At 39.6% G+C, this 6,915-nt stretch overlaps 1 pseudogene; it reads right to left on the reverse strand.

The window, feature by feature from the left end:
* Positions 1–6,182: 6,182 nt before the first annotated feature.
* On the reverse strand, positions 6,183–6,337 carry LOC116739457 (annotated as a pseudogene).
* Positions 6,338–6,915: the final 578 nt, after the last annotated feature.

Genomic DNA, 6,915 nt, shown 5'->3' on the forward strand with positions numbered 1-6,915 from the left:
AACATACAAGGGAATCCCCATAATGTTAATAGTGATCTTTCAGCAGAAACTCTGCAAACCAAAAGGGACTGGCAGGACATATTTAAAGTGATGAAAAGGAAAAACCTACAACCAAGATTACTCTACCCAGCAAGGATCTCATTCAGATTCGATGGAGAAATTAAAACCTTTACAGACAAGCAAAAGCTAAGAGAATTCAGCACCACCAAACCACCTTTACAACAAATGCTAAAGGAACTTCTCAAAGCAGGAAACACAAAAGAAGGAAAAGACCTACAAAAACAAACCCAAAACAATTAAGAAAATGGTAGTAGGAACATACATATCAATAATTACCTTAAATGTAAATGGAATAAATGCTCCCACCAAAAGACATAGACTGGCTGAATGGATACAAAAACAAGACCTGTATATATGCTGTTTACAAGAGACCCACTACAGACTGAAAGTGAGGGGATGGAAAAAGATATTCCATGCAAATGGAAATCAAAAGAAAGCTGGAGCAGCAATTCTCAAATCAGACAAAATAGACTTTAAAATAAAGATCATTGCAAGAGACAAAGAAGGATGCTACATAATGATCCCTTGATCTTGAAGAAGATATAACAATTGTAAATATTTATTCACCCAACATAGGAGAACCTCAATACATAAGGCAAATGCTAGCAGCCATAAAAGGGGAAATCGACAGTAACACAGTAATAGTAGGAGGGGACTTCCCTGGTGGCACAGTGGTTAAGAATCAGCTTGCCAATGCAGGGGACATGGGTTCGAGCCCTGGTCTGGGAAGATCCCACATACCGTGGAGCAACTAAGCCCATGTGCCACAACTACTGAGCCTGCGCTCTAGAGCCCATGAGCCACAACTACTGAGCCCACGTGCCACACTACTGAAACCCACATGCCTAGAACCCATGCTCCACAACAAAGAAAAGCCACAATGAGAAACCTGTACACCTCAACAAAGAGTAGTCCCTGCTCGCGGCAACTAGAGAAAGCTCGCATGCAGCAACGGAGACCCGATGCAGACAAAAATAAATAAATAAACTAATAATTTTTTTAATTAAAAAAAATAATAGTAGGGGACTTTAACACCCCACTTTCACGAATGGACAGATCATCCAAAATGAAAATAAATAAGGAAACACAAGCTTTAAATGGCACAATAGACCACATAATTTAATTGATATTTATACAACATTCCATCCAAAACAACAAAATACAATTTGTCTCAAGTGCTCATGGAACATTCTCCAGGATAGATCATATCTTGGGTCACAAATCAAGCCTTGGTAAATTTAAGAAAATTGAAATCATATCAGTATCTTTTCCAACCACAACACTATGAGACTAGATATCAATTACAGGAAAAAAACTGTAAAAAATACAAACACGTGGAGGGTCAACAATACACTACTAAATAACCAAGCGATCACTGAGGAAATCAAAGAGGAAATTTAAAAATACCTAGAAACAAATAACAATGAAAACACGAGGACCCAAAACCTATGGGATGCAGAAAAAGCACTTCTAAGAGGGAAGTTTACAGCAATAAAATCCTACCTCAAAAAACCAGAAAAATCTCAGAAAAACAACCTAACTTTACACCTAAAGCAATTAGAGAAAGAAGAACAAAAAAAGCCCCAAAGCTAGCAGAAGGAAAGAAATCAAAGAGATCAGATGAGAAATAAATGAAAAAGAAATGAAAGAAACAATAGCAAAGATCAATAAAACTAGAAGGTGGTTCTTTGAGAAGATAAACAAAATCAATAAACCACTAGCCAGACTCATCAAGAAAGAAAGAGAGAAGACTCACCTCAACAGAATTAGAAAAGAAAAAGGAGAAGTAGGGCTTCCCTGGTGGCCCAGTGGTTGAGAGTCCGCCTGCCAATGCAGGGGACACGGGTTCGTGCCCCGGTCCGGGAAGATCCCACATGCCACAGAGCGGCTGGGCCTGTGAGCTATGGCTGCTGAGCCTGTGCATCCGGAGCCTGTGCTCCACAATGGGAGAGGCCACAGCAGTGAGAGGCCTGTGTACCACAAAAAAAAAAAAAAGAAGTAACAACTGACCCTGCAGAAATGCAAAGACTCATGAGGGATTACTGCAAGCAACTATATGCCAATAAAGTGGACAATCTGGAAGAAATGGACAAATTCTTACAAAAGCACAACCTTCCAAGGCTGAACCAGGAAGAAATAGAAAATATAAACAGACCAATCACAAGCACTGAAATTGAAACTGTGATTAAAAAATCTTCCAACAGGGACTTCCCTGGTAGTGCAGTGGTTAAGAACCTGCCTGCTAATGCAGGGGATACGGGTTTCATCCCTGGTCTGGGAGGATGCCATATGCCATGGAGCAACTAAGCCCATGTGTCACAACTACTGAGCCTGTGCTCTAGAGCCTGCGAGCCACAACTACTGAGCCCACGAGCCACAACTGCTGAAGGCTGTGCACCTACAGCCTGTGCTATGCAACAAGTGAAGCCACCACAATGAGAAGCCCATGCACTGCAATGCAGAGTAGCCCCCACTAGCCGCAACTAGAGAAAACCCACGAACAGCAAGAAGGCACAATACAGCCAAAAAAAAGAAACAAAAAATTTCCAACAAACAAAAGCCCAGGACCAGATGGCTTCACAGGTGAATTCTATCAAACATTTAGAGAAGAGTTAACACATATCCTTCTCAAACTCGCCCAGAATATAGCAGAGGGAGGAACACTCCCAAACTCATTCTATGAAGCCACCATCACCCTGATACCAAAACAAGACAAAGATGTCACAAAAAAAGAAAATTACAGACCAATATCACTGATGAACATAGATGCAAAAATCCTCAACAAAATACTAGCAAACAGAATCCAACAGCACATTAAAAAAGGATCATACACCATGATCAAGTGGGGTTTATTACATGAATGCAAGGACTCTTCAATATACGCAAATCAATCAATGTGATACACCATATTAACAAACTGAAGGATAAAAAACGTATGATCATCTCAATAGATGAAGAAAAAGCTTTCAACAAAATTCAAGACCATTTATGATAAAAACTCTCCAGAAAGCAGGCATAGAGGGAACTTACCTTAACATAATAAAGGCCATATATGACAAACCCACAGCCAACATCATCCTCAATGGTGAAAAACTGAAACCATTTCCTCTAAAATCAGGAACAAGACAAGAATGCCCACTCTCACTACTGTTATTCAACATAGTTTTGGAAGTTTTAGCCACAGCAATCAGAGAAGAAAAAGAAATAAAAGGAATCCAAATCAGAAAAGAGGTAAAGCAGTCACTGTATGCAGATGACATGATAATATACATAGAGAATCCTAAAGATGCTGCCAGAAAACTATTAGAGCTAATCAATGAATTTGGTAAAGTAGCAGGATACAAAATTAATGCACAGAAATCTCTTGCATTCCTATACACTAATGATGAAAAATCTGAAAGAGAAATTGAAGGAACACTCACATTTACCACTGCAACAATAAGAATAAAATACCTAGCAATAAACCTACCTAAGCAGACAAATGACCTGTATGCAGACAACTATAAGACAATGATGAAAGAAATTAAAGATGATACAAACAGATGGAGAGATATACCATGTTCTTGGACTGGAAGCATCAACATTGTGAAAATGACTCTACTACCCAAAGCAATCTACAGATTCAATGCAATCCCTGTCAAACTACCAATGGCATTTTTCACAGAACTAGAATGAAAAATTGCACAATTTGTATGGAAACACAAAATACCCTAATAGCCAAAGCAATCTTGAGAACAAAAAACGGAGGTGGAAGAATCAGATGCCCTGACTTCAGACTATACTACAAAGCTACAGTAATCAAGACAGTATGATACTGGCACAAAAACAGAAATATAGATCAATGGAACAGGATAGAAAGCCCAGAGATAAATGCACACACATATGGTCACCTTACCTTAGATAAAGGAGGCAAGAATATACAATGGAGAAAAGACAGCCTCTTCAATAAGTGGTGCTGGGAAAACTGAACAGCTACATGTAAAAGAATGAAATTAGAACACTTCCTGACACCATACACAAAAATGAACTCAAAATTAATTAAAGACCTAAATGTAAGGCCAGACACTATAAAACTCTTAGAGGAAAACATAGGAAGAACACTCTTTGACTTAAATCACAGCAAGATTCTTTTTGACCCACCTCCTAGAGAAATGGAAATAAAAATAAACAAATGGGACCTAATGAAACTTAAAAGCTTTTGCAAAGCAAAGGAAACTACAAACAAGATGAAAATACAACTCAGAATGGGAAAAAATATTTGCAAACGAATCAACGGACAAAGATTAATCTCCAAAATATTATAAACAGCTCATACAGCACAATATTAAATAAACAAACAGGGACTTCCCTGATGGCCCAATGGTTAAGAATTCACCTGCCAATGTAGGGGGCACGGGTTCTAGCCATGTTCCAGGAAGATCCCACATGCCATGGAGCAACTAAGCAACTAAGACCATGGGCCACAACCACTGAGTCCACGTGCCGCAACTACTGAAGCCCATGCACCTAGAGCCCATGTTCCACAACAAGAGAAGCCACCACAGTGAGAAGCCTGCGACCTCAACAAAGAGTAGCTCCTGCTCGCCATAACTAGAGAAAGCCTGCGTGCAGCAACAAAGACCCAAAGCAGCCAAAAATAAATAAATAAATTTATTTATTTAAATAAAATAAAAATTAAAAAATAAATAAACAACCCAATCCATAAATAGGCAGAAGATCTAAATAGACATTTCTCCAAAGAAGATGTACAGATTGCCAACAAATACATGAAAGGATGCTCAACATCACTAATCATTAGAGAAATGCAAATCAAAACTACAATGAGGTATCACCTCACACCAGTCAGAATGGCCATCATCAAAAATCTACAAACAATAAATGCTGGAGAGGGTGTGGAGAAAATGGGAACCCTCTTGCACTGTTGGTGGGAATGTAAATTGATACAGCCATTATGGAGAACAGTATGGAAGTTCCTTAAAAAACTAAATTAGAACTACCATATGACCAGCAATCCCACTACTGGGCATATACCCTGAGAAAACCATAATTCAAAAAGAGTCATGCACCACAATGTTCATTGCAGCACTATTTACCATAGCCAGGACATGGAAGCTGCCTAAATGTTCACTGACAGATGAATGGATAAAGAAGATGTGGTACATATACACAATGGAATATTACTCAGGCATAAAAAGAAATGAAATTGAGTTATTTGTAGTGAGGTGGATAGACCTAGAGTCTGTCATACAGAGTGAACAAAAAGAAAAAAACAAATACTGTGTGCTAACACATATATATGGAATCTGAAAAATAAAAAAGAAATGGTACTGATGAACCTAGTGGCAGGGCAGGAATAAAGACATAGGTATAGAGAATGGACTTGAGGTCATGGCAGGCAGGGGTAAGCTGGGACGAAGTGAGAGAGTAGCACTGACATATATATACTACCAAGTGTAAAATAGACAGCTAGCAGGAAGCAGCCGCATAGCACAGGGAGGTCAGCTAGGTGCTTTGTGACCACCTAGAGGGTGGGATAGGGAGGGTGGGAGGGAGACACAAGACGGAGGGTAGAAGGGAGACACAAGAAAGAGGGGATATGGGGATATATGTATTAATATAGCTGATTCACTTTGTTACACAGCAGAAACTAACACAATATTGTAAAGCAATTATACTCCAATAAAGATGTTAAATAAAATGACCAACTGGTAACTTAAGATATGGAAATTTGTGCTTTGTGCCTATAGACAATTAGTAAGAGGTTTTAAGTGGTAATAAATAGCATTTCATCATGGTTTAAAAAAAAGTTCTTCATACATTCTGGACACTGGTTATCTGAGTTTTTCACATACATGTACATGTATTTCAAGAGCTGGCCTCAGGCAAAATTGTGAAACTGAAGTTCACATTGACATTTTTTTCCTATATGTAAGACAAAAGGTCTTACATATTTATTACCAAGCCAAAGCACTAGTGCAGAAACACTGACACAAAGAGAAAAATCATTTTCCCAATAAAATACATCCAGCTGTTCAGATAGTGATGTTCTCAGGGTGATATGGTAAGAAGTAAGTGACTTTGACACAGCATAAATATGTTTGCCTCCTCATGTGTGGGGCTGCTTATAGACCCCGCTTGGTTCTGCTCCAATGTCTTCTCTCCGAATTTTACCTGTTCTATTATCAGTTTTCATTCTAATACGCTAGGGAATGGGACAGTACTGCTTTTGTTTCTTGGCCAGGAATCACTTGATCCTGCAAGTCTCGTTACAAGACATGGCGAGGAGCAAATTCAACCGCACATAAGATGGTGGAGAAGAGAAGAGAGTGCCACATTAATATTTATGTGTATCTACCAGGTACCACGTGCTCCTTGCACCATATTTTTCTCACCCTCACACTGCAGGGAGGCATTATTTTCTCTATTTTCATTCTGAGATACCAGAGCCCAGAAAGGTTCAGCAACTTGCTCAATGCTGCACAGTGTTTAAGGTGAAGAGCTAGGATTCAAAGAAATCTGTGTGAATTCTGTCCCTTGAAGAAAGCACACTTAAACTGATGCCTCCCACTTCTCTTTCTCTTTTTTTTTTTTTTTTTGCAGTACGCGGGCCTCTCACTGTTGTGGCCTCTCCCTTTGCAGAGCACAGGCTCCGGACGCGCAGGCTCAGCGGCCATGGCTCACAGACCCAGCCGCTCCGCGGCATGTGGGATCTTCCCGGACCGGGGCACGAACCTGCGTCCCCCGCAACGGCAGGCGGACTCCCAACCACTGCGCCACCAGGGAAGCCCTCTCTTCATTTTTAAAAAAAATTAATTAATTTATTTATTTTTGGCTATGTTGTGTCTTTGTTACTGT

The sequence above is a fragment of the Phocoena sinus genome, chromosome 15 (genome assembly GCF_008692025.1).
Source record: "Phocoena sinus isolate mPhoSin1 chromosome 15, mPhoSin1.pri, whole genome shotgun sequence".
NCBI classification, from domain to species: Eukaryota; Metazoa; Chordata; class Mammalia; order Artiodactyla; family Phocoenidae; genus Phocoena; species Phocoena sinus.